Below are 25,445 nucleotides of genomic sequence, written 5' to 3'. Positions count from 1 at the left end.
ATCGTTGGTATCTTCGAGAATACAGCCTTCAACGGAGCTGCCGAAAAAAATCCTTTCTACTTTCAACACTTTGGCGTGTCCAAAATCGAAGTCAGTCGCGATGGCAAGACCTTGTGTACCCGACCTTTCGAACCTGACTTTACCAAGAAGAATTACTTGAGATCGTACTTGTCCCTGTACGAAGCCACCGGACAGTTAGGAACCAATACCAGTCACGGTATTACGTACGAGGATTATGCAGGAGACTACGCTTTGTGGGCTTTCGATTTCACTCCAGACCAAGGCAGCGACGAGGGACATTTCCACCCTATAAAATCCGGCCAGATTCGTGTGGAAATTCAGTTTAAAGACCGAGACCCTGATGAAACGGTGAACGTCATCCTGTATGCAGAATTCGATAATACCATAGAAATCAACAGTTTGAGAGAAGTCATCCTAGATTACTAGAAACCATGGAAGACTGTTATCCCTCTTTACCTAGTGGAGAAACTTTAAAGATGGAATGTGAGAAGACTGTGGAAAAAATGTTGTGTTTTGAAAAAAAAATTGTTTGATGTTATGATGTTGGATTATTGTTAAAAATGTTAGAGTTGTTGTTTAGTGTTAAGTGATTTTTGAATAAAAAATGTTGTGTTTTGAAAAAAATTGTTTGATGTTATCATGTTGGATTATTGTTAAAAATGTTAGAGTTGTTGTTTAGTGTTAAGTGATTTTTGAATAAAAAATGTTGTGTTTTGAAAAAAAAAATGCCTTTGTGGTTTGTTTAGCTGTAAGAATGTTGGATTGATGCTCTTTCATTTCTTACTATCCCTCGCATGACACTCACTGAACGTTGCGGTTCGAAAACCGTGTGGGGGATGTTTTCCTTCACGTCCGCGCTTTGACTTTAAGAACCGGGGTTGTTTACTGTTTAAAACCGGCTTGGTGTATAATTTTAAAATTTCTACTGAGTGCGGCCATCACCAACACTAATTAATATAGAAAAAAGGAACAGGACAACTTGTGCAAAGAAATAATGCTAAGAAGAGGAAACGATTAGCAACCCGTCAAGCCGTGAACAAAGGAAGTGCACAGATCTAAGGAATTCTCACAAAGGAACGATAGGAACACGCAGTAAGATAGTAATATATTAGACAAAGGAAATCCAGCCAAGCAGCCCGCCACGCAGCCATTTTGGATCATACCACCTCGTATAAAAGCTAAGTACTTTAGTACAAGGTAGGAAAATTACTAAGCCTGCGGGCAATTAAAACTCTGTGCTGTTTACATCTCACTATAATATATTTTACCTTACTTGTACTAAATTCCGTATCTACTCAATTTGCCGCCTATTCTCTTAAACAGTCTCTAAGAAACATACTAGAACCGACTGGATTGAACCCACACATGATACAAGCACCAAATATCATTGTGTGATTTTCAATCATAGAGAATAAATTCGACAAATTACACAACTAACCACTACCTTTTTCTTATAATAACAACTCTAGCTGTTAGCACTGTTCCCGAAAACAGGCACTAGGAAACACACTGATACCACGCATGGTCAGAATCTCACAAATTACAAGCACAAGCTAACCGCTGTGAGATTTTCCGATTCACGGAACGTAACAGAATCTCATCTCTCATTGTTTCTTCATAACCACAACCACTATTAACAACAATAAGTAACCTAAACCTTATTCAAAACCAAAGTAGGAATGTCTCAATCAATCACAAACAAACTTAACTTTAACACTAGAAAACAAATTATGAGAAACAATAGGCTTGAAAAGGAAATGAAATCACATAAACCTCCCACCCCTATGACACCAAACCCGCAAATAATCACGGGGAAATTGGATCTCAGTGCAAACTCCAAGCACCTTGAACTTTGCGAGAAGAAACTCAACTTCTCATCCACTCCTGAAAGGAATGATCTAACAACACCGCATCTAACCACCCCTGAGAGAAATGAACTAATTCAAATATCAGCAGCCGACTTAAGTATCAACTCAACTGTAAGTTTCAAAAACTTACTAGATCCATCGACAAACAAGGACCTGGATGATACAATACCTATAGAAACACCAATATCGCCACTACAAAAACAAGACCAGCCACCCACCCCCAAATACATGGTCATTGCACAATCCCCGGAAAAAAAAACATATAGCCATGATAATAAGAAACCCACCGAAAATAGGGCCCAACTCATGTAACAAAGGAAAAACTACACCCAAAATGGCGCCCATGGTAAAGATAACTCCACCCATTCATATCAGTAACAACAAACTGAAATATCATAACAGTCAGACCCCTGGACCATCAAAACCCTTAACTGAAGAACAATTACTCAGCAGTCGAAACAAAACACAAGCTAACCCAACCACTAAATCAAAACCTAACGTGTGGGATGGCAAGGGTAAAGGGAAGGGACCCATGTTTACCAAGAACAAACCTGCCCCCCAAAATAATTCAAACTCACACACCCCCAAAGAACCAAAGAAACAGGCCAAATTTTCATACCACCCCATAGAACACACACTTTATATCAGTAGCAACTCCAATAAACTGATAAACTTAACTGTTAACAGTCTCACACAGGCCCTCCTTAGGGTTCATCAAGGACAATTCAAACTATTTAGGCCAAACACAAGATACATAATAGTACACTGCAGCACTCGCAGTCAAATGGCCAAATTCCTAGAAATTGAAATTATTAACAGCATTAGGGTTAACGTCGAAAGACACAAAGAAATAGGGACAAAGAACATAATAACCAAAACACACAATAGCAACCAGACCCTCATGGCAATAAACAATAACACACGAACAAATGACTTAGCCACATACTCCCGCACGAACACCCCACATTTAAAGCAGTTCTAAAACTCACAGGACAAAATAAAGGGATAAACAATGAAACCCTCACTGCCAAACTCAAAGACAGTGGTACACCCATAAATAGGGCGTATAAACTCAAAAATCATTTAGGACAGGAAACCAATACAGCGATACTAGAATCAAATTCTCCACTCTCAACCATGATAAGACTAGATCACTCTGGGGCACGCCACCGCCTTGAGACATACATAAACAAACCCAGGTTCTGCAGCAACTGCCAACACTGGGGACATTTCTCTAACAGATGTAGATATACCCAACTATGCTACAAATGCGGGGGAAACCACAAAGGTGTATGTCGTAGAACCACACCCAAATGTACCATCTGCAGGGGCCCCCACCTACCTAAATCACACGAATGCCCCAACACTATCAAGGAATATCAAACCATAGATATCATGAACAACAAGCAAATCCCGTATCATGCGGCGAAAAAACTAACCCCCAGTAATAAAAATTACCACATCATGACCCCAAACAAACCAGCAACTGAAGCAACCACAGCCCAAACACCCAACCTACCAAGGTCAAACAAGGTCAAACAAGATCAAACAAGATTAAATAAACAAGATACATTCTTAATCAAATCCCACAAAGACTCACAACTCCACCCCGAAGAATCAGATAATACTAACACCAAAAACAAATCACTGTCAAACCCGACAATAGAAAAGTTACTCACAGAGATCAAAGCCGAACTTATCAACAACCACCACTACATCGTGGATAAAATAACACAGATAATAAGCATAATAAGCAAAATCGAATCAAATTTGAAGTTAACATCATAACCCTCAACACAAAACAATCAATAAATGACCAGCCCAATAATGGATTATACAACAAATCGGAACATTATAATATGGCAATGGAATGCTAGAGGCTTAATAAGTAATATCAGTGAACTCAAAGCCAAATTACAAAGCTTAGAACACAAACCAGATATTATATGCATTCAAGAAACAAAAATAACAAGTAGAACCAAACAAATACCCAAACTCCCAGGATATGCCCCAGGTCACTTCAAAAATCGAACCACGGGACAAGGAGGTGGGGGTTTAGCCATCTATATAGCAGATAACATCCCGAATGTAACAACAATAACCATAACACCAACCCCAGGTAGCAACGAAGCATTCGAAATTCAGTCCCTCATAATTCATACAGGCAAAGGTCAAATACAAATATTCAATATTTATGACCCAGGGGGAACATCAGGCACAGCTAACTTAATTACTTACAAACAAATAAATGATCACAAACGAGTAAATCAGATCGTCATCTGTGGAGATTTCAATGCCCATAACGAGCTGGGGGGGGGGGCGGTGTGACGGACAAAAGAGGCAAATTGATTGAAGAATGGACCGCAGAATCTACCTTAGCCATTTTAAATGACGGTACAAAAACACGCCTTAACCCAGAAAACGGTCTTATGTCCGCCATCGACCTCACCATTTGCTCGCCATCAATAACCCAGGTGGCGGACTGGAGAGTGGATCAAACTGACCCCTTGGGCAGTGACCACTTTCCAGTAATAGTCACCCTGCATATGACAGTCCAATACAACTCGCTAAAAAGAACCCCTAGATGGATATATTCAAAAGCAGATTGGACCTCATTTAATGAAACACTAAGCAAAATAGACACCAAAAACATAGAAAATGATAATATTAATAAATATTACGAAGACCTGATTGATACCATACTAAAGGCAGCCACCACTAACATACCCAAAACTAGTGGTAACCCACATAAACAAGGAGTCCCATGGTGGAATGATGAATGCAAACAAGCCATCACTGATAAGAAAAAAGCCCTCAATAAATTCAAACGCACTAAAAACTCTATTGATTTCACTATATATAAACAAAAGGAGAAAAACCTTAAAAACATAATTAAACAGGCAAAGGAATCAACTTGGCATAATTACTGCACGAATATCAATATCACAACTAGTACCAAACAAGTCTGGGATAAGATTAGATCAATTAGAGGAAAGACAACTAACACCACTCCAAAAATAGCTGGAGCCATTACTAATAAAGAAAAGGCTGACCGACTAGCTCAGCATTTCTCAGATATGAGTAGCAACACCAACCACACCCCAGCATTTCAATTACATAGGGACAAAGTAGAAAGAACCCATAGTAATCTCTTTAAAGACCTCGGTCCCAAAGTCTCGAACCTAAATAAAGACATTACAACTTACGAATGGGACCTAGCATTGAAAACCAAAAACGAAACTAGCCCAGGGGAAGATCAAATAGGATACACAATATACAAAAATATCCCAAATAACATTAAACAAACAATTATTAAATTACTAAACCAAATATGGACCTCAGGCAAACTACCCGATAAATGGAAACACGCAATAGTAATTCCAATACCCAAGCAAGGAAAAGACCCTAACAATATTAGCTCCTACAGACCCATTTCCCTAACAAACAACATTTGTAAGATCATGCAAACCATAGTCACCAACCGACTCAAACACCACCTAGAGAGCAATAATTTAATCTCCGATAATCAATGCGGATTTAGAAACAAAAGATCCACCACGGATCAACTAATACGATTAGAAACCGCAATTAAATTGGCGTTCAACTCCAAACGCAAAGCTGATAGGAATTTAATTGCAGTATTTATTGACCTCGAAAAGGCATTCGACCTTGTATGGACCAAAGGCTTATTAGCCAAACTCAACCACTACGCCATCACAGGTCGAATGTTTAAATTCATTGAAAACTTCCTCGCTGACCGTAAAATATCAACCAGAGTCGGCGACACCTACTCTGAACCACACACACTTGAAAACGGTACACCACAAGGGAGCGTACTCAGCCCAACCCTTTTCAACATCATGATTAATGACTTGGACACCAACTTAACATCAAAACTAATTGAACTCTCACAATTTGCTGATGATAGTGGATTATGGAGAGCAGGAAACCCCTCCAACCACAAAGTAATCAGCGATATTCAAACAAGTTTAAACAAAATAGGGAAATGGGCTGATAAATGGGGTTTCAAATTATCCCATGAAAAAACCATAGCAGTATTATTCACCACCAAACGTAAATTACAAAATCAGTTTCCCAAACTCACCATCCAAAATCAAGAAATTAAATTCGTAAATGTAGCACGATTTTTAGGAATGCATTATGACTCCAAGCTAAACTGGGGACACCACATAAACGAACTAGTCAAAAGGTGCAATAAAGACCTTAACCTCCTTACAACCCTTAAAGGAACCACCTGGGGATCCAATCAAGAAACCTTACTAGCATTATATAAATCGTTAATTAGATCTAAACTAGATTACGGATGCCAAATTTACAACTCGGCACCCCAAAATAACCTCAAAAAACTAGATAGCATACAAAGAAAGGCCCTAATTATTTGCACTGGTGCACTACCATCCACATCACTAGTGGAACTTCAAATCTTAACTGGAGAACTGCCGCTCCACCTTAGAAGACAAGAACTCACCCTCAGATATGCAGCCAGGCTAACAACACACCCCGACACACACCCCACCCGGCTAGCTATAAATAAATGCAACATACCTTTTAGAACTAATTTATCACAAAACATACCAGCAGGGAAATTAGTCCATCAATTAGTTGAACAACTTCCTATAGACAAACTCCAAGCAGAAATTGCAAATCACTATGACAAAGAACCATGGATAAATATCAACCCCACAGTTAACACCCTCATTACGAAATATGGCAATAAAAACGAACAGGAACTCAAACTAAACACAATCTGTACAGAAGAAATCAACTCAGAATATTGCAACTACATTAAGATTTACACTGATGGATCCAAAATTACAGAACCACCCAGAACAGCAGCAGCTTACGTAATCCCCGAACTTAACATTAAAGTAGGACGAAGACTACCTAACCTCTGCTCTATATACACAGCTGAATTCTGGGCCATACTTGAAGCACTCAAATGGATCAAAGAGAACAAAATACCCCAAGCGGTAATAATAAGTGACTCGTTAAGCGTCATAAACTCAATACTTAATAACAACACCAAATCAAGAGAAAACTATCTTAGGCAAACCAATTTATTGTTAAAAATACTGAACAATAATAACTTACAAGTAGAATTTATGTGGATACCATCCCATATTAACATACCAGGTAACGATATGGCAGATATAACAGCTAAACAAAAACTAAACGAAACCACTCACATCAACCTAGATTATAGCATATGCGAACTCAATAGCATATCTAAAACCCTCATTGATAATAAATGGCAGGAATTATGGAACACAAGCACTCAAGGCAGGAAACTAAAAACCATCATTAAAGAAGTATGTAGAAATAGGAAACCACCCAAAACAAAAGGCAGTGAACAAAAATTCATAAATAGAATACTCACGGGCAAAACCAAGTTGGCTAACAGCTTCGGACAGTACATAGGACCACAACCACATAACCCTAACTGCTACCACTGCAGGGTCCCAGAAGACATAGAGCATATTTTTAACAACTGCCATACACTTGAAAAAGAAAGGGCTAAGTTTAAAGTTAAACAGCATAAAACTGGATCCCCTACAACATACCCAGAATTCTTGATGAACACAAACCCCAATATTAATCTAACATTCAAAAATATCATAAGTTTTATACACGAATCCAATCTACTCAAAAAAATCTAAGAAAGTAAATCAAAGACCAGTTAAAAATATAACAAATCACTGTTTGGGAATTATGACGGCCGGCTCAGTCTCGTGGGTTCACAGACTGACACAGCCGTTCATAGCCCGAATAATAAAAACCAGTTAAGGACGAATATTACAAAATCACTGTTTGGGAATTATGACGGCCTGCTAGGTCTCGTAGGTTCACAAACTGACACAGCCGTTCATACCCCGAATAATAAAAACCAATTAAGGCCACAAAAAATTAAAATAGGAAAATAGGAATTAATTAAAACAGGACTCCATAATAACATACAAACAACCATAAAACAAGTTTTCATTCCAAACCAATAAGATAAGGAATCAAAATAAATAAGGAATTCATGAATAAAAAAAAGAAAAAAAGAAAGAAAAAAAAAATACTCCTAACCGTCTCCTTGTCTCTTAAACAACATCTGGCTGAACTTTTAAATCAAGCTTCCACAGCTATTTCTACTAACATACTCAGCCAAATCCAGGCAATGTTGACAGACGACACTGAAGAATTTGAAACTTCCACGCTGGCAGCGGCCCTGGAAGTATCATCATCCAGCGGCGATGAAGCTGATGAACCTGCACCACCTAAACAGAGTGGAAAAAAGGAAGGCTCTGTCTACCGGAATATGGGACTGGGAAAGGCAATTGATGATATCAAAAAAGCGGGCCACTTCGTCAATGCCACAAGACCGGGTGTCCTAATGTGACGTCATCGCTGCCGACCAATCGTGGCGGGAGTCACATACTGCTTGGTTTGACACCTGGGGCATTTCAATCCAACTAAGAAACACGAGTGTGTGGTGTAACTATTCCCACTCATGTCTATTAGCCTTTCAGTCAGGTTGTTAAGGACTAGTTAGTCCTACACCTGAGTGGCTAAATTAAAAAGTACTCTTTGAGTACATAAAAGCCTGGGGGATGAGGCTCCTTTTCCTTCCCCCAGGAGTAATTAAAAATCACGCAGTGCGTGAATAAAAAAGTGGTACATGTTCAAAAGAACGAAAACCACTATAATCCAACTAACGAACGAACGAACCAGTCTAACCATCCATTGTCGACTCATGTGGATAGTCTATTGAAGTGATTTATAAAAAAAGTTTAAAATAGTGATGGGTAGCATAAAAAAGTGAGTGAGTGTTTCTTTTAGGTCCGCGCGTTGCTGTTTTTTTGGTTATGATCTAGGTAAGATCAATTTTATGTTTTTAGGGGGATGTTTTCCATCACGTCCGCGCTTTCACTATAAATTGAAACTCGCTGGGCAGTCTAGCTACCCTTGTTGATTGATCAACACAAGAATGAATAGCAGAATAAGCAAACTTCTTGAACTCCAGATACGTCTGGAATATGTCAGGCGCCTGTTAAATGAACTGGCCGCGGAGGCTATAGTAGAAGAGGAAAGAATGAAGAACGAAGAGGAGGAGAGAAGACAGAGGGAAGAGGAAGAAAATAAACTAGAAGAGAGGATGTCGTACAATATTCCCGAGACAGAGGATTGGGGTGTTGAAGCAAATCATCCTCCCTCTGCGCTCCCCAGAAGAAAGGTGAAAGGAGACTGGGGAAGAAGATGCGTGTGTGGCGCCAGGCCAGGAAGGTGCAACCATTAGATAGGTGCATCTGGAGTTTAAAAAAAACAGCCCTTTTAAGGGCTACCCAATACTCTAGAAAAGAAATAACTATCGATTTGCCAATGTGTGTGTGTGTGTGTGTGTGTAGGTAGAGTAGTGTGATTATAAACACTAACTCTTTTTTCATAGTGCGAGGGTATGTGTTTGTGTGTTTGTGTTTGTAATCTCCTTTTATTGTAATGTTGACCGTGTCCAAATACGACTTACTGACAGGCAAATAGTGAGGATGTACAAATTCGCGGTGGACGTGGTAAGTGTTTCCACCTTCCTCGTCAGTGTTCGTGGCAGAATCCACTTTGAAAGGAATGACACGCAGTAACGGTACGGAGGTGTGTCCCACCACGTTATACTCCACCACATCGGAGTACACAAACATCAAATTCAGTCCTTGGTTCAGTTCTACCGGGGCACGAAATAACTTGCTAAAAGACTCGTTGTCGTAAACGATGGGTAGTTCGCTTTTCTTCATCATGCTCATTCTCAGGTTCATGTCTCCGCCCAACATGTCATACAATTCAGGACAAAATAAAATGGACAGGATTTTACTCCGTTCAAATTTCATCAAGAAGCGACGAGCTGTTTTGTGGTACTCCATGGTGACACTTTTGTTAACATGCTCCAAAGCTTTCAGAAACACGGCATTAAACCTGGAGGCTATGGTGCTGACCAAATGTTGACCACTAAAATAATAGCCTGGGGAAATGAACAAGTGATAGGTGGTGTACTTTTGTGTACGGGTTTTCTTGTCATATTTGACATTGCTATCCATCCACTGTTGCAATTGTTCGTCATGAACTTCCACATCAAAAAAATTTTGATTGGGAAGGACATTGAGGACTTGGGTCGGGTGAATCATTTCTACTAAAGCCACTTCCCAATGGGCTTCGTGATCTAACTGGATGGCCTGAGGTAATTTGGCCGTGTAACAGCACAACGTGTTCTTGGGAAACACCTCCATGGAACTGTCACTGGGTAAAGTTAAGTAAAATTGGCTTTGGTGACTCATAATTCCAGAGTTCTGTGGCTGTCCGAGGGGTTAGTGGACGTCAGAGGCGTGTCTCCGTCTAAAATGGGGTTCTGGTTGTGGTTGAAGTGGTGACTGGCACTGGCACTGGACACAAGGTTCCCGGGGTTCCCGTTCGATGTGAATTTCAGGGAGGGATTAGGAAGCAGGTAACCGATGCAACTGCTCAATAAAATGGTCCACAATTGTTTGTCTCCTTGTTGCAAATTCAAATTGGCGATGGCTGCCCCGATGACACAATACACCACGAAGATTTGGCAGAAAAAGACGATTTGCGTTTTAGGCACACGTTCTCCACACCACACCCACAAGGGTTGTTTCTGTAAATCTTGCACAGAAGAACTAGGTGAAGGAGGAGTGGTCGACGTAGCTGCGTCTGTGTGAAAAGGCATGATGGTCACGTCTTTTTATAGTCGATGACTTGCGAAGCGTCGATCCAAGAATCAAAACTGGGTGGATATCCTTTCCAACGTACTTTGACTTCTTTGACACGTCGTTTGCCTACTTTACGGGTTCTGCGTTCGAGAATGCTTTCGATGTCGTACACGTCGTCTTCTTTTTTGGTGACACGTTGTAACTCGGATAAATAAAACGTTCCTTTGAGCACTTCTCCGTTCATGTCTTCCAATTTATAGACGGCGATGACGGCCATGCACTCGTCCAGTGACGCGAAACAATTCGGTCGTCCAGTTAGGTAAGTAACCTTTGTCGAAAGTGCGTTTGGTTTTGCCAATGCGCACCCAATCTCCTACGGCCAACATTCCACTTTTCTTGGGGACAGCCCTCGTCGGGGACGTACCAAACAGGCGCTCAAACACCAACAATTCGTTGTCGGGAGTCACGTCTTGCGGGGTACGTCCGATGCTTCGATGATAAGATTGGTTGTACACTTGCACCAGGTGCGGTAAGATGTCGATGTACTTCAGAGTGTGGTGATGCGTAAAATATTTCCACATGCGTTCTTTCAAAGTGCGTTGAAAACGTTCCACGATGCTGGCTTTGGTTTCGGGATTCTCGGTAGTAAAAAAATGAATGTCACGGTTCTTTAATTCTTTTTGGAAAGCTTGGTTCAGAAATTCGGTGCCTTTGTCCGTTTGCCATCGAAGAGGGTGACGACCGCTTTGTTTCAACACTCGTTGCAGGGCTCGCACTAACTCGCTGCTCGATTTGGAAGTCAAGGGCACGACCCAGGCAAATTTGGAAAAGACGTCGATGACACAAAACAAATATTTGTAGCCACGATTGTAGCTGGCCAAATGAGAGACATCGGCTAAATCGGCTTGCCATTGATGATCGATGTCTTCCACTCGGGTGCGACTTCTGGCAAACTTGCATAAACAAACCCAGGTTCTGCAGCAACTGCCAACACTGGGGACATTTCTCTAACAGATGTAGATATACCCAACTATGCTACAAATGCGGGGGAAACCACAAAGGTGTATGTCGTAGAACCACACCCAAATGTACCATCTGCAGGGGCCCCCACCTACCTAAATCACACGAATGCCCCAACACTATCAAGGAATATCAAACCATAGATATCATGAACAACAAGCAAATCCCGTATCATGCGGCGAAAAAACTAACCCCCAGTAATAAAAATTACCACATCATGACCCCAAACAAACCAGCAACTGAAGCAACCACAGCCCAAACACCCAACCTACCAAGGTCAAACAAGGTCAAACAAGATCAAACAAGATTAAATAAACAAGATACATTCTTAATCAAATCCCACAAAGACTCACAACTCCACCCCGAAGAATCAGATAATACTAACACCAAAAACAAATCACTGTCAAACCCGACAATAGAAAAGTTACTCACAGAGATCAAAGCCGAACTTATCAACAACCACCACTACATCGTGGATAAAATAACACAGATAATAAGCATAATAAGCAAAATCGAATCAAATTTGAAGTTAACATCATAACCCTCAACACAAAACAATCAATAAATGACCAGCCCAATAATGGATTATACAACAAATCGGAACATTATAATATGGCAATGGAATGCTAGAGGCTTAATAAGTAATATCAGTGAACTCAAAGCCAAATTACAAAGCTTAGAACACAAACCAGATATTATATGCATTCAAGAAACAAAAATAACAAGTAGAACCAAACAAATACCCAAACTCCCAGGATATGCCCCAGGTCACTTCAAAAATCGAACCACGGGACAAGGAGGTGGGGGTTTAGCCATCTATATAGCAGATAACATCCCGAATGTAACAACAATAACCATAACACCAACCCCAGGTAGCAACGAAGCATTCGAAATTCAGTCCCTCATAATTCATACAGGCAAAGGTCAAATACAAATATTCAATATTTATGACCCAGGGGGAACATCAGGCACAGCTAACTTAATTACTTACAAACAAATAAATGATCACAAACGAGTAAATCAGATCGTCATCTGTGGAGATTTCAATGCCCATAACGAGCTGGGGGGGGGGGGCGGTGTGACGGACAAAAGAGGCAAATTGATTGAAGAATGGACCGCAGAATCTACCTTAGCCATTTTAAATGACGGTACAAAAACACGCCTTAACCCAGAAAACGGTCTTATGTCCGCCATCGACCTCACCATTTGCTCGCCATCAATAACCCAGGTGGCGGACTGGAGAGTGGATCAAACTGACCCCTTGGGCAGTGACCACTTTCCAGTAATAGTCACCCTGCATATGACAGTCCAATACAACTCGCTAAAAAGAACCCCTAGATGGATATATTCAAAAGCAGATTGGACCTCATTTAATGAAACACTAAGCAAAATAGACACCAAAAACATAGAAAATGATAATATTAATAAATATTACGAAGACCTGATTGATACCATACTAAAGGCAGCCACCACTAACATACCCAAAACTAGTGGTAACCCACATAAACAAGGAGTCCCATGGTGGAATGATGAATGCAAACAAGCCATCACTGATAAGAAAAAAGCCCTCAATAAATTCAAACGCACTAAAAACTCTATTGATTTCACTATATATAAACAAAAGGAGAAAAACCTTAAAAACATAATTAAACAGGCAAAGGAATCAACTTGGCATAATTACTGCACGAATATCAATATCACAACTAGTACCAAACAAGTCTGGGATAAGATTAGATCAATTAGAGGAAAGACAACTAACACCACTCCAAAAATAGCTGGAGCCATTACTAATAAAGAAAAGGCTGACCGACTAGCTCAGCATTTCTCAGATATGAGTAGCAACACCAACCACACCCCAGCATTTCAATTACATAGGGACAAAGTAGAAAGAACCCATAGTAATCTCTTTAAAGACCTCGGTCCCAAAGTCTCGAACCTAAATAAAGACATTACAACTTACGAATGGGACCTAGCATTGAAAACCAAAAACGAAACTAGCCCAGGGGAAGATCAAATAGGATACACAATAAACAAAAATATCCCAAATAACATTAAACAAACAATTATTAAATTACTAAACCAAATATGGACCTCAGGCAAACTACCCGATAAATGGAAACACGCAATAGTAATTCCAATACCCAAGCAAGGAAAAGACCCTAACAATATTAGCTCCTACAGACCCATTTCCCTAACAAACAACATTTGTAAGATCATGCAAACCATAGTCACCAACCGACTCAAACACCACCTAGAGAGCAATAATTTAATCTCCGATAATCAATGCGGATTTAGAAACAAAAGATCCACCACGGATCAACTAATACGATTAGAAACCGCAATTAAATTGGCGTTCAACTCCAAACGCAAAGCTGATAGGAATTTAATTGCAGTATTTATTGACCTCGAAAAGGCATTCGACCTTGTATGGACCAAAGGCTTATTAGCCAAACTCAACCACTACGCCATCACAGGTCGAATGTTTAAATTCATTGAAAACTTCCTCGCTGACCGTAAAATATCAACCAGAGTCGGCGACACCTACTCTGAACCACACACACTTGAAAACGGTACACCACAAGGGAGCGTACTCAGCCCAACCCTTTTCAACATCATGATTAATGACTTGGACACCAACTTAACATCAAAACTAATTGAACTCTCACAATTTGCTGATGATAGTGGATTATGGAGAGCAGGAAACCCCTCCAACCACAATGTAATCAGCGATATTCAAACAAGTTTAAACAAAATAGGGAAATGGGCTGATAAATGGGGTTTCAAATTATCCCATGAAAAAACCATAGCAGTATTATTCACCACCAAACGTAAATTACAAAATCAGTTTCCCAAACTCACCATCCAAAATCAAGAAATTAAATTCGTAAATGTAGCACGATTTTTAGGAATGCATTATGACTCCAAGCTAAACTGGGGACACCACATAAACGAACTAGTCAAAAGGTGCAATAAAGACCTTAACCTCCTTACAACCCTTAAAGGAACCACCTGGGGATCCAATCAAGAAACCTTACTAGCATTATATAAATCGTTAATTAGATCTAAACTAGATTACGGATGCCAAATTTACAACTCGGCACCCCAAAATAACCTCAAAAAACTAGATAGCATACAAAGAAAGGCCCTAATTATTTGCACTGGTGCACTACCATCCACATCACTAGTGGAACTTCAAATCTTAACTGGAGAACTGCCGCTCCACCTTAGAAGACAAGAACTCACCCTCAGATATGCAGCCAGGCTAACAACACACCCCGACACACACCCCACCCGGCTAGCTATAAATAAATGCAACATACCTTTTAGAACTAATTTATCACAAAACATACCAGCAGGGAAATTAGTCCATCAATTAGTTGAACAACTTCCTATAGACAAACTCCAAGCAGAAATTGCAAATCACTATGACAAAGAACCATGGATAAATATCAACCCCACAGTTAACACCCTCATTACGAAATATGGCAATAAAAACGAACAGGAACTCAAACTAAACACAATCTGTACAGAAGAAATCAACTCAGAATATTGCAACTACATTAAGATTTACACTGATGGATCCAAAATTACAGAACCACCCAGAACAGCAGCAGCTTACGTAATCCCCGAACTTAACATTAAAGTAGGACGAAGACTACCTAACCTCTGCTCTATATACACAGCTGAATTCTGGGCCATACTTGAAGCACTCAAATGGATCAAAGAGAACAAAATACCCCAAGCGGTAATAATAAGTGACTCGTTAAGCGTCATAAACTCAATACTTAATAACAACACCAAATCAAGAGAAAACTATCTTAGGCAAACCAATTTATTGTTAAAAATACTGAACAATAATAACTTACAAGTAGAATTTATGTGGATACCATCCCATATTAACATACCAGGTAACGATATGGCAGATATAACAGCTAAACAAAAACTAAACGAAACCACTCACATCAACCTAGATTATAGCATATGCGAACTCAATAGCATATCTAAAACCCTCATTGATAATAAATGGCAGGAATTATGGAACACAAGCACTCAAGGCAGGAAACTAAAAACCATCATTAAAGAAGTATGTAGAAATAGGAAACCACCCAAAACAAAAGGCAGTGAACAAAAATTCATAAATAGAATACTCACGGGCAAAACCAAGTTGGCTAACAGCTTCGGACAGTACATAGGACCACAACCACATAACCCTAACTGCTACCACTGCAGGGTCCCAGAAGACATAGAGCATATTTTTAACAACTGCCATACACTTGAAAAAGAAAGGGCTAAGTTTAAAGTTAAACAGCATAAAACTGGATCCCCTACAACATACCCAGAATTCTTGATGAACACAAACCCCAATATTAATCTAACATTCAAAAATATCATAAGTTTTATACACGAATCCAATCTACTCAAAAAAATCTAAGAAAGTAAATCAAAGACCAGTTAAAAATATAACAAATCACTGTTTGGGAATTATGACGGCCGGCTCAGTCTCGTGGGTTCACAGACTGACACAGCCGTTCATAGCCCGAATAATAAAAACCAGTTAAGGACGAATATTACAAAATCACTGTTTGGGAATTATGACGGCCTGCTAGGTCTCGTAGGTTCACAAACTGACACAGCCGTTCATACCCCGAATAATAAAAACCAATTAAGGCCACAAAAAATTAAAATAGGAAAATAGGAATTAATTAAAACAGGACTCCATAATAACATACAAACAACCATAAAACAAGTTTTCATTCCAAACCAATAAGATAAGGAATCAAAATAAATAAGGAATTCATGAATAAAAAAAAGAAAAAAAGAAAGAAAAAAAAAATACTCCTAACCGTCTCCTTGTCTCTTAAACAACATCTGGCTGAACTTTTAAATCAAGCTTCCACAGCTATTTCTACTAACATACTCAGCCAAATCCAGGCAATGTTGACAGACGACACTGAAGAATTTGAAACTTCCACGCTGGCAGCGGCCCTGGAAGTATCATCATCCAGCGGCGATGAAGCTGATGAACCTGCACCACCTAAACAGAGTGGAAAAAAGGAAGGCTCTGTCTACCGGAATATGGGACTGGGAAAGGCAATTGATGATATCAAAAAAGCGGGCCACTTCGTCAATGCCACAAGACCGGGTGTCCTAATGTGACGTCATCGCTGCCGACCAATCGTGGCGGGAGTCACATACTGCTTGGTTTGACACCTGGGGCATTTCAATCCAACTAAGAAACACGAGTGTGTGGTGTAACTATTCCCACTCATGTCTATTAGCCTTTCAGTCAGGTTGTTAAGGACTAGTTAGTCCTACACCTGAGTGGCTAAATTAAAAAGTACTCTTTGAGTACATAAAAGCCTGGGGGATGAGGCTCCTTTTCCTTCCCCCAGGAGTAATTAAAAATCACGCAGTGCGTGAATAAAAAAGTGGTACATGTTCAAAAGAACGAAAACCACTATAATCCAACTAACGAACGAACGAACCAGTCTAACCATCCATTGTCGACTCATCCTCCTAAGAAGATGTGTTCCAAACTAGCTAAACTCAACGAAGCCTACGTGAATTTGCATAGGGTCAGACACAGTCTGATACCGAAGCCAGAAGAAATAGAGAATGTGAGAATGTTAAAAATCACTGAAGACCTGATAGAAGAGCTCTTCAGAGAAGAAATGAACAGGGAGAAAGAAGAATGGACGGAGAAGTACAGACTTCAGAGACAGCAGCAACAGCAGCAACAACAACAACAACAGCAGCAGCAACCTGAAGCTGATAGAGGCTTTGTCGATTGTCGGATCGACACCAAAGAGTTCTTCTTCTCTTTTCGAAGAAGCAGACCTATCGCCAGAAAGTCTATCCTCAGAGGACATCGCATTCTTAGAAACTAAAAAAAGAATGCCATAGCAAACAAAAAAAAAACAGCCCTTTTCAGGGCTACCCAATACTCTAGAAAAGAAATAACGATCGATTTGCCAATGTGTGTAGGTAGAGTAGTGTGAAAATAAACACTAACTCTTTTTTAAAAATCTGAGGGTATGTGTTTGTGTGTTTGTGTTTGTAAGTGCTTAAGTAAGTTGGTATGGATAGTAGATTAACATGATGTCTTTTTTTTTTTTGGTGTTTGAGGTGTAAATTTGGGGTTAGATTGGATTGATTTGAGTATGTGGATAGTCTATTGAAGTGATTTATAAAAAATTTAAAAATAGTGATGGGTAGCATAAAAAAGTGAGTGAGTGTTTCTTTTAGGTCCGCGCGTTGTTGTTTTTTGGTTATGATCTAGGTAAGATCAATTTTATGTTTTTAGGGGGATGTTTTCCATCACGTCCGCGCTTTCACTATAAATTGAAACTCGCTGGGCAGTCTAGCTACCCTTGTTGATTGTTCAACACAAGAATGAATAGCAGAATAAGCAAACTTCTTGAACTCCAGATACATCTGGAATATGTCAGGCGCCTGTTAAATGAACTGGCCGCGGAGGCTATAGTAGAAGAGGAAAGAATGAAGAACGAAGAGGAGGAGAGAAGACAGAGGGAAGAGGAAGAAAATAAACTAGAAGAGAGGATGTCGTACAATATTCCCGAGACAGAGGATTGGGGTGTTGAAGCGAATCATCCTCCCTCTGCGCTCCCCAGAAGAAAGGTGAAAGGAGACTGGGGAAGAAGATGCGTGTGTGGCGCCAGGCCAGGAAGGTGCAACCATTAGATAGGTGCATCTGGAGTTTAAAAAAAACAGCCCTTTTAAGGGCTACCCAATACTCTAGAAAAGAAATAACTATCGATTTGCCAATGTGTGTGTGTGTGTGTGTGTGTAGGTAGAGTAGTGTGATTATAAACACTAACTCTTTTTTCATAGTGCGAGGGTATGTGTTTGTGTGTTTGTGTTTGTAACTGCTCACGTACGATTGTGTGGATAGTAGATTATGGATTTTGTTTATTGTTTCTAAGCGTATGTGGAGAGTATAGTTTGGGTTTTGTAACCGCTCACGTAAGATTGTGTGGATAGTAGATTATGGATTTTGTTTATTGTTTCTAAGCGTATGTGGAGAGTATAGTTTGGGTTTTGTAACCGCTCACGTACGATTGTGTGGATAGTAGATTATGGATTTTGTTTATTGTTTCTTAGCGTATGTGGAGAGTATAGTTAGGGTTTTTTTATATGAAATGAAAAAGTAGGGGGGATGTTTTCCTTCACGTCCGCGCTTTTCGTATAAGATCCCATAGTATTCGTCGTTCAAACCATTCTGCAAAGAATAAAAAAAGAAGATGGCTTCTAACCAAATGGACAAAATGGAAAAATTGCAAAACGTCCTCGACAATTTAGGAATGATAGAGCAAATGTTGGTTAACCTAAACGAGGATCACTATTCTTATAGTCCCCATCGAGTGAAGATGGAGATAAACAATTTACGAAAAATGAAGGTAATCATCAGTGATCTGTTGAAAGAAATAAAGGAGGAGAAGGAGGATGAAGAGGAAAGGATAAGGATGAGAGCATGGAATGAAAAAATTGAAAAAGAAGAAGAAAATGAACAGAGGAAGAAAGAAGAGGAGGAAGAGAAGAAGAAAGAAGAGCAGGAGAAAAAAAAGAAAGAAAAGAAGAGAAAGAGTGTTGGATATAAAATAAGAACTTGGTGGAGAAAAAGAAGAAACTAGAAGCAGAAGAAGAAGAAGAAAACCCAAAGGCCCTTTTCAGGGCCAGCCATATTTCTCGAAAAGAGATAGCCTTTCCATTGCCTACCCCTTTTTTAAAAAAATGTTAAAAAAAAAAATCCCATATTCAATTCCCCTTTGTCCCTAAACAACCCCCAAACTCTATTCCCATGTTAAATTCCCCTTGTACGTATATCGGCCCACAATTTTTTCCCATGTTAATTCCCCTTGTACGTATATTAACCCACGATTTTTCGCCATGTTAAATTTCCATTGTACGTATATTCACCCAGGGGTCTCCGTAATGCTAATTTCCATTGTACGTATAGTGCCCCACCTTACTACTAACCAATGTGCTAAACACCCCAACCAACATATTCAAATCACACCACCATCTCCCCCCCCCCTTTCATGGCAACAGTTGCCATATCTGAAAGTGTGTTTTTTTTTTCTCTACCTGACTCACGGTACTAATTTAACTCCATAAGCCTAAGGAAAACTCGTGATATTAAAATTTCAGTAACTTAAAATTTCTGAATGCTCATGATCAAACCTATATAACTCAGTATAGACTCATCCATGATGCAAGCTTCTGTACGGATGACACACATGTCCCGCGGCAAAGAATTTTATCTGCATGTTTTTAAAACATGCATTTTCAATTCCGCACATAAAGTATCAGGTGAAGATTTCAGTAACGAGTGTTCCATAGGACTGAAATTGCAGAATTAAAACATTGGCTCTATTTTGTTCAGCTATAAATAGGATAAAAGCTATCAAAAATCTATTTTTATTAAAATTTTCGTTATCAGCCAATCATGGCCATTTAACCCCTAGGATAGATACTCTGTTATGTTCGCTCATTTCTACACTGGTTTCTATTTTTCCGTTATAGTTAGTACCGTGAGTCCTATAAAAGAAATCATGGAGTCTCAGGAAATCCCAGAGAAATTAAAAAATATATAATAATAAAATCATTGCTTTACAATTGTAGAACTATGGCTATGACTTCCAGTTATCTTTGTTCTAAATAAACAAGCTCATTTATGGAAACATTAATGGAGTATGTTGTCATTTAAAAACTCTAAAACTCTGTGTGTGTGTGTGTGTGTGTGTGTGTGTGTGTGTGTGTGTGTGTGTGTGAAAATCTTGTCCTATCTTTCATTGTAAATAGTCCCCAAGCTCCTTCTATACAGATTATCTGATACTAATATTTAGAGATACACAGACAATGTGGAGATGGGTACACGGGATAGGCAATGGACCATGAGTGAGTGATAAAACCATGGACGATGTGATATTGCAGAAATCCACATCATATCAGAAACTCATTAACAAACTCTTGATATGATTACAATTATTATTCTTGTCTCTGTCTTAATTTGCTTGGTATACCGCTTGCTGCACCGATTCAAAATAGCCTTCATTTTATGTGCACTCGTTATGTTATCAAGAACATGAAATGAGATTCGCTTATGATCATGAAGATAGTGCAGCATACGTCTAACAACGACTGGCTTCGTGTGAACTTTGAACAAATGGGTCATCAGTTTACAGGGCAATACAGTATTCCCAGTTGAAGGACGGGGGAATTTACCAGTTGTCAAAAAGAATAAAAATAATTTTATCATGTATTAGTTGGTGTCAGAGTCGCTGATACTATCAGTTACCTGTAATATAATCTAATACAGGTTCAAACTGTGTCGTTGACATTTTCACTTTTCAGACCAATTGTTTTGGTAAAAACAAGTTTAATTAACTCGCATACGTTGACAAGAAAAGCAAAAAAAAAAAAAAAAAAAAGCTGTAGTAAGAATGCTGCACATTTATAAGCAAATATTCCTTTCCGTTATTACAAAAGAAAATATGATAGTATTGTAAAATAAATAAAACTCAACAATTAAGTAAATGTTGGTGACAATTACTATTGTTTTACGGACCATACAGGTTATCATAAAACAGGAAAAAGATGAAAAACAATTAGAATGACGCATAGAATGTTATTCATACAGAAAAATAAAAAGATAAAAAGAGAATATAAAGATTATCTCTTATAATAAAGTATTATCACGTGGAAAACTTCAAATTCAAGATGCCTCCAGTTCTATATCAGTAATAATTTGTGGAAAGACAGTTTAATTTAAATTAGATTGTTGTAATTTGTGTAAAGAGAGCTGAAACTACATCAGATTATTATAATTTGTGGAAACACATTTCCAACTGAATTAGATTACCATGATTTGTGTAAACCCAGTTTCAATTGAATAAGGTCAGTTCTCAATGCTTTGACGTATAAAACAACGCTGTAAGATAACATAATTGATAATCGATACGTACACAAGTTATTCAGAACCTGGGTATTTCTCAACACAAATTTTCACCTATGCCTTCCGATTACCTCAGTGGACTATGCATTAACCGTGCAATATTTCTTCTCTGACGATTCCACAGATTTAAAACAAGGGGAAACAAGTCATATATAGGAACGAAGTTTGAAGATCCATCTGAAGCTTTTCAATTTCTTGGGGGGGGGGGGGCACCTTAACTGCACAAGTGAATAAAAAAAATGAATTGATGTTCAGTAAGACTACATTCCCAAACGCCAAAATAAAATTACGCTAGGGTATCATGAAGCTGAATTTTAAAATATGATCCAAAGTAATTTTCCCTGAAAAACTCCCTCCTCTCGATCAATTAAGTCCCGTGAATAACCAAACGGATAATTACCGCATGTATCAATTACCCCTTTGTAGAGTAGAAATTAGTATTTAAAAACAACACCACAATGCCATATTGAAATTAAATATTAAGTTGTACTAAATTATGGGTTATTGACACCCTTCAGCTCTCCTCAGCGTATTAGCTGGATTGAGCTTTATGGTGAGAAATCATAAACGAACCAGAACCAGTGGTCCGTCTCAGCTTTTGTCATATTCGTATTGGAGTTTGAAATTAACCAGGCGTTATGGACCAGGGATTAATATACCAACAGGGTTATTGTCCGCAATTGACCGGTGGATAATTGAAAGTGGGTTACTCACCAGGGAGGCTTTTGACCAGAGAGTAATTGTCAACCACTCTAGGTCAAAGACTCAATATTTCGTTGTTTTTTTTTTTTGTTGTTGTTATAACTGTGTGTGGCTCTCTTTCTTTACATGTCCGGAATGCAGTAATGGTCTTTCTTGTTTTGAAAAACAATAAACGTGCGGTTAAAAATTACCACCTTGTTTCACAACGTCGTGCCTGTCGTTTATTTCAGGTTACTTTATAAGTAATATAAGCAAACCTAGGCGATGAGTCATCATTAAATTTTAAAGAAATAAAAATCACTATATGTACTGTAAATATTTTATGTAGGCAGATTTTGTTTCTATTTAATTTCTTAAAGAGAGTCTCTGAGAAGACTGTTTCAATAAAAAAATAAATAGAAAAGATCTACCATAAAAGATGGAAATATTTGTAACAAAAGCAGTTGCAACTTCAGCTGATAGTTGGCAACAGTGTTCGTTTCCAGTTGTGCCCAAAGCTACGTATTACTTTCTTTAAGACGGACGACCTTTCTTTAAATTCTAACGAACAAAATATAATTTCAATCCCAAAACAGGACTGATAGACTCATAAAATATTTTTGTCTGGATTACAATCTAAGTGCATTAACACATAATATATATTTGATCACTATGCAGAATTTCAGTATTATGGTTCGTTTCAGACTTTACAGTATATGAAATGCTGACATAAAGGAAGATAAAATTAGAATAATCTAGAGTGGATGACTCACTTTAAGATAATAGGAGAATTATGGAACGGGCGCATATCTGTAAAATTTACCATTGTTTGAGAAAAGGGTGTGCTTGGTCTTTTCTGGGACCGGTCATTTTGTACCAGGGAAAAAACATGTTTGTTGGTTGGGGGGGGGGGGGGTAATAGAAAAAGGTTCTAACTAATTGCGATTTCTAATATGATTCTTTATTACAACTGGCCTCCCTGAGAAACATCACCAACATTTATTTTATCATTTCAATCAGCAACTAATAAATATATTTAACTATTTGAATGTATCCCATCACAATCATTATATATCGTTTTCTGACCGGCGACTACTACCCCAATCACTGTGGTTTCCATTCGGAGCACCTGTGAGCTCGGGTAAACCACTTTGTGCTTAATACCTCAATTTATATGTGCAAGTATGTTTTTTTATTTGTGGAGTAATAGCAAAGAGCCTGAAAATTTTAATGGTTGCTTATAATATACAGTCCTCTGGTGTAAGCGTTGATATTGACGAAACGAAGTCAGATGTTGCAGAAACTTAACATAGACATTGGTCCCTTGTTTATATAAAGGTGCAATGACGTGCTTGAGTACACTCTATTATTTTAGTATTAAAACATACATATTAAACATTGACTATCAAGGTGCTTACATTTCTTATGTTGCCCTACGTACCTTCTTCCTTGCCATTCCTTTTATGACGATGTTGCCGATAATCCCTCCTATGAAAGAGAACAACAATAAGGTAAGCAATTTTAGTTTCACGTAATATTCTATTGTTTGATTGTTTGTTTTATGCAAATATGTTTGCCATGACTAGGTTTCCGTATTATGTATCGTGTATTCAATTTCAATGAAAGTGTTGATGCTAGAGTCATTATGCAATTTTTTTAAATTCAGTTTCATGGAAAGTGTTGATGCTAGAATTGTTATGCAATTTACCTTGTAATTATACAATTATTAGTTCATTGGTAGAATTGATTGCATGCGATCCAAATGTTCATATGTGTAGGATTTCATAGGATTATATGAAATAACTTCCTTCGTTTGTTAGGATGATACAGACTATCATGAGTTAACGATAATTACCCAACTATATCTGATTTTGTAATGTTTGAATAATCGTGTATGTTACGGATTGTTGTGAATTACAATTTGTAAATTTCATGCAATAGTAATCGAACATGTAGTAGCATGTAAAAGAATATGGTAATATTCGATAGACGCTTGCATGGTAATTTAAGACCTGCCACTGGAAGCTAGGTCAATGTCCTAAGTAGTTAAGTGGGATACCCTAGGGACAATGGGACTTAGCATTAAAAAGACCCCTGGGACACTCTAGGGACAATGGAAATTTAACATGGAGAAAAATCGTGGGTCACTCTAGGGACAATGGGAATTTAACATAGAGAAAAATCGTGGGTCACTCTAGGGACAATGGGAATTTAACATGGAGAAAAATCGTGGGTCACTCTAGGGACAAGGGGAATTGAACATGGGGAATAGAGTTTGGACTTGTCTAGGGACAAGGGGAATTGAATATGGGATTTTTTTTTTTTTAAATTTTTTTTAAAAAAAAGGGGTAGGCAATTGAAAGGCTATCTCTTTTCGAGAAATATGGCTGGCCCTGAAAAGGGCCTTTGGCTTTCTTCTGCTTCTTCCTCTATTTCCTCCATTTCCTCATCCATCCCCTAATCTTTCCCCAAATTCCTTTGTTCTTCCTTTTTTCTTTTTCAGGTAACCAGTCTGGGTGACCCATAGCCCTGAACTTCTCTTGTATCTTGATCCAATTGTTGTTGAGTTTGTCAAAGGCCTCTTTTTCCTTTAAGTTTTCCTTATCCTTTCGTTCTTTATTCCACTTGTCTTTGATCTTTTTCACTTCTTCCTCCATTACTTTTCTCATAAGTTGTTCCGATTTCTTAAGCTGGTCTAGGCCTTTTTTGACAAAGGACCACTCTGTCCATTCCATTACGTCTTCCAAAAAGCACCTGACTTCTATCACATTATCCATGGCTTCCTTTAAGTGACCAATCTTTACATACTCTGGATCTGTAAAGCCTCTTAGTCTTTTTACTTCTTCTTCTATCATCTCTTTCACCAGATCCATAGATAATTTTAGGTTGGTCACTTGTCTTCTGACAAAATCTCGGGTAAGTTCATGCTTCCATTCTCGTTCAATCCTTTCCACTGCATAAGCTCCATCCACCATCCAATACCAAATGTCTTTCAACTGGTTAAACAATTCTGTTACAGCTACCATCTTCCTTGTCTTTATTCCGTAGAATGGTTCCAACGACGAACGTGGTGGGGTCTTATAGTGAAAGCGCGGACGTGATGGAAAACATCCCCCTAAAACATAAAATTGATCTTACCTAGATCATGACCAAACATCG

General features: G+C 38.7%; 1 protein-coding gene across 3 annotated transcripts in view; it reads right to left on the bottom strand.

Annotated features, from left to right (window-relative positions):
• Positions 1-25,445, bottom strand: part of LOC149803052 (uncharacterized) — a 112,344-nt gene that overhangs the window by 68,241 nt on the left and 18,658 nt on the right. For all 3 annotated transcript variants that reach the window (XR_016420125.1, XR_016420126.1, XM_089952616.1), the window contains exon 2: positions 23,728-23,774. The gene's annotated coding sequence lies outside the window, so the exon portion shown is untranslated. The remainder of the gene's footprint in view (positions 1-23,727; positions 23,775-25,445) is intronic.

Source organism: Sinohyriopsis cumingii, chromosome 3 (assembly GCF_028554795.1).
Source record: "Sinohyriopsis cumingii isolate HCF-2022 chromosome 3, ASM2855479v2, whole genome shotgun sequence".
Classification (NCBI taxonomy): Eukaryota; Metazoa; Mollusca; class Bivalvia; order Unionida; family Unionidae; genus Sinohyriopsis; species Sinohyriopsis cumingii.
The sequence above is the reverse complement of the archived record's forward strand: the minus strand, read 5'-3'. Positions and strand labels throughout refer to the sequence as shown.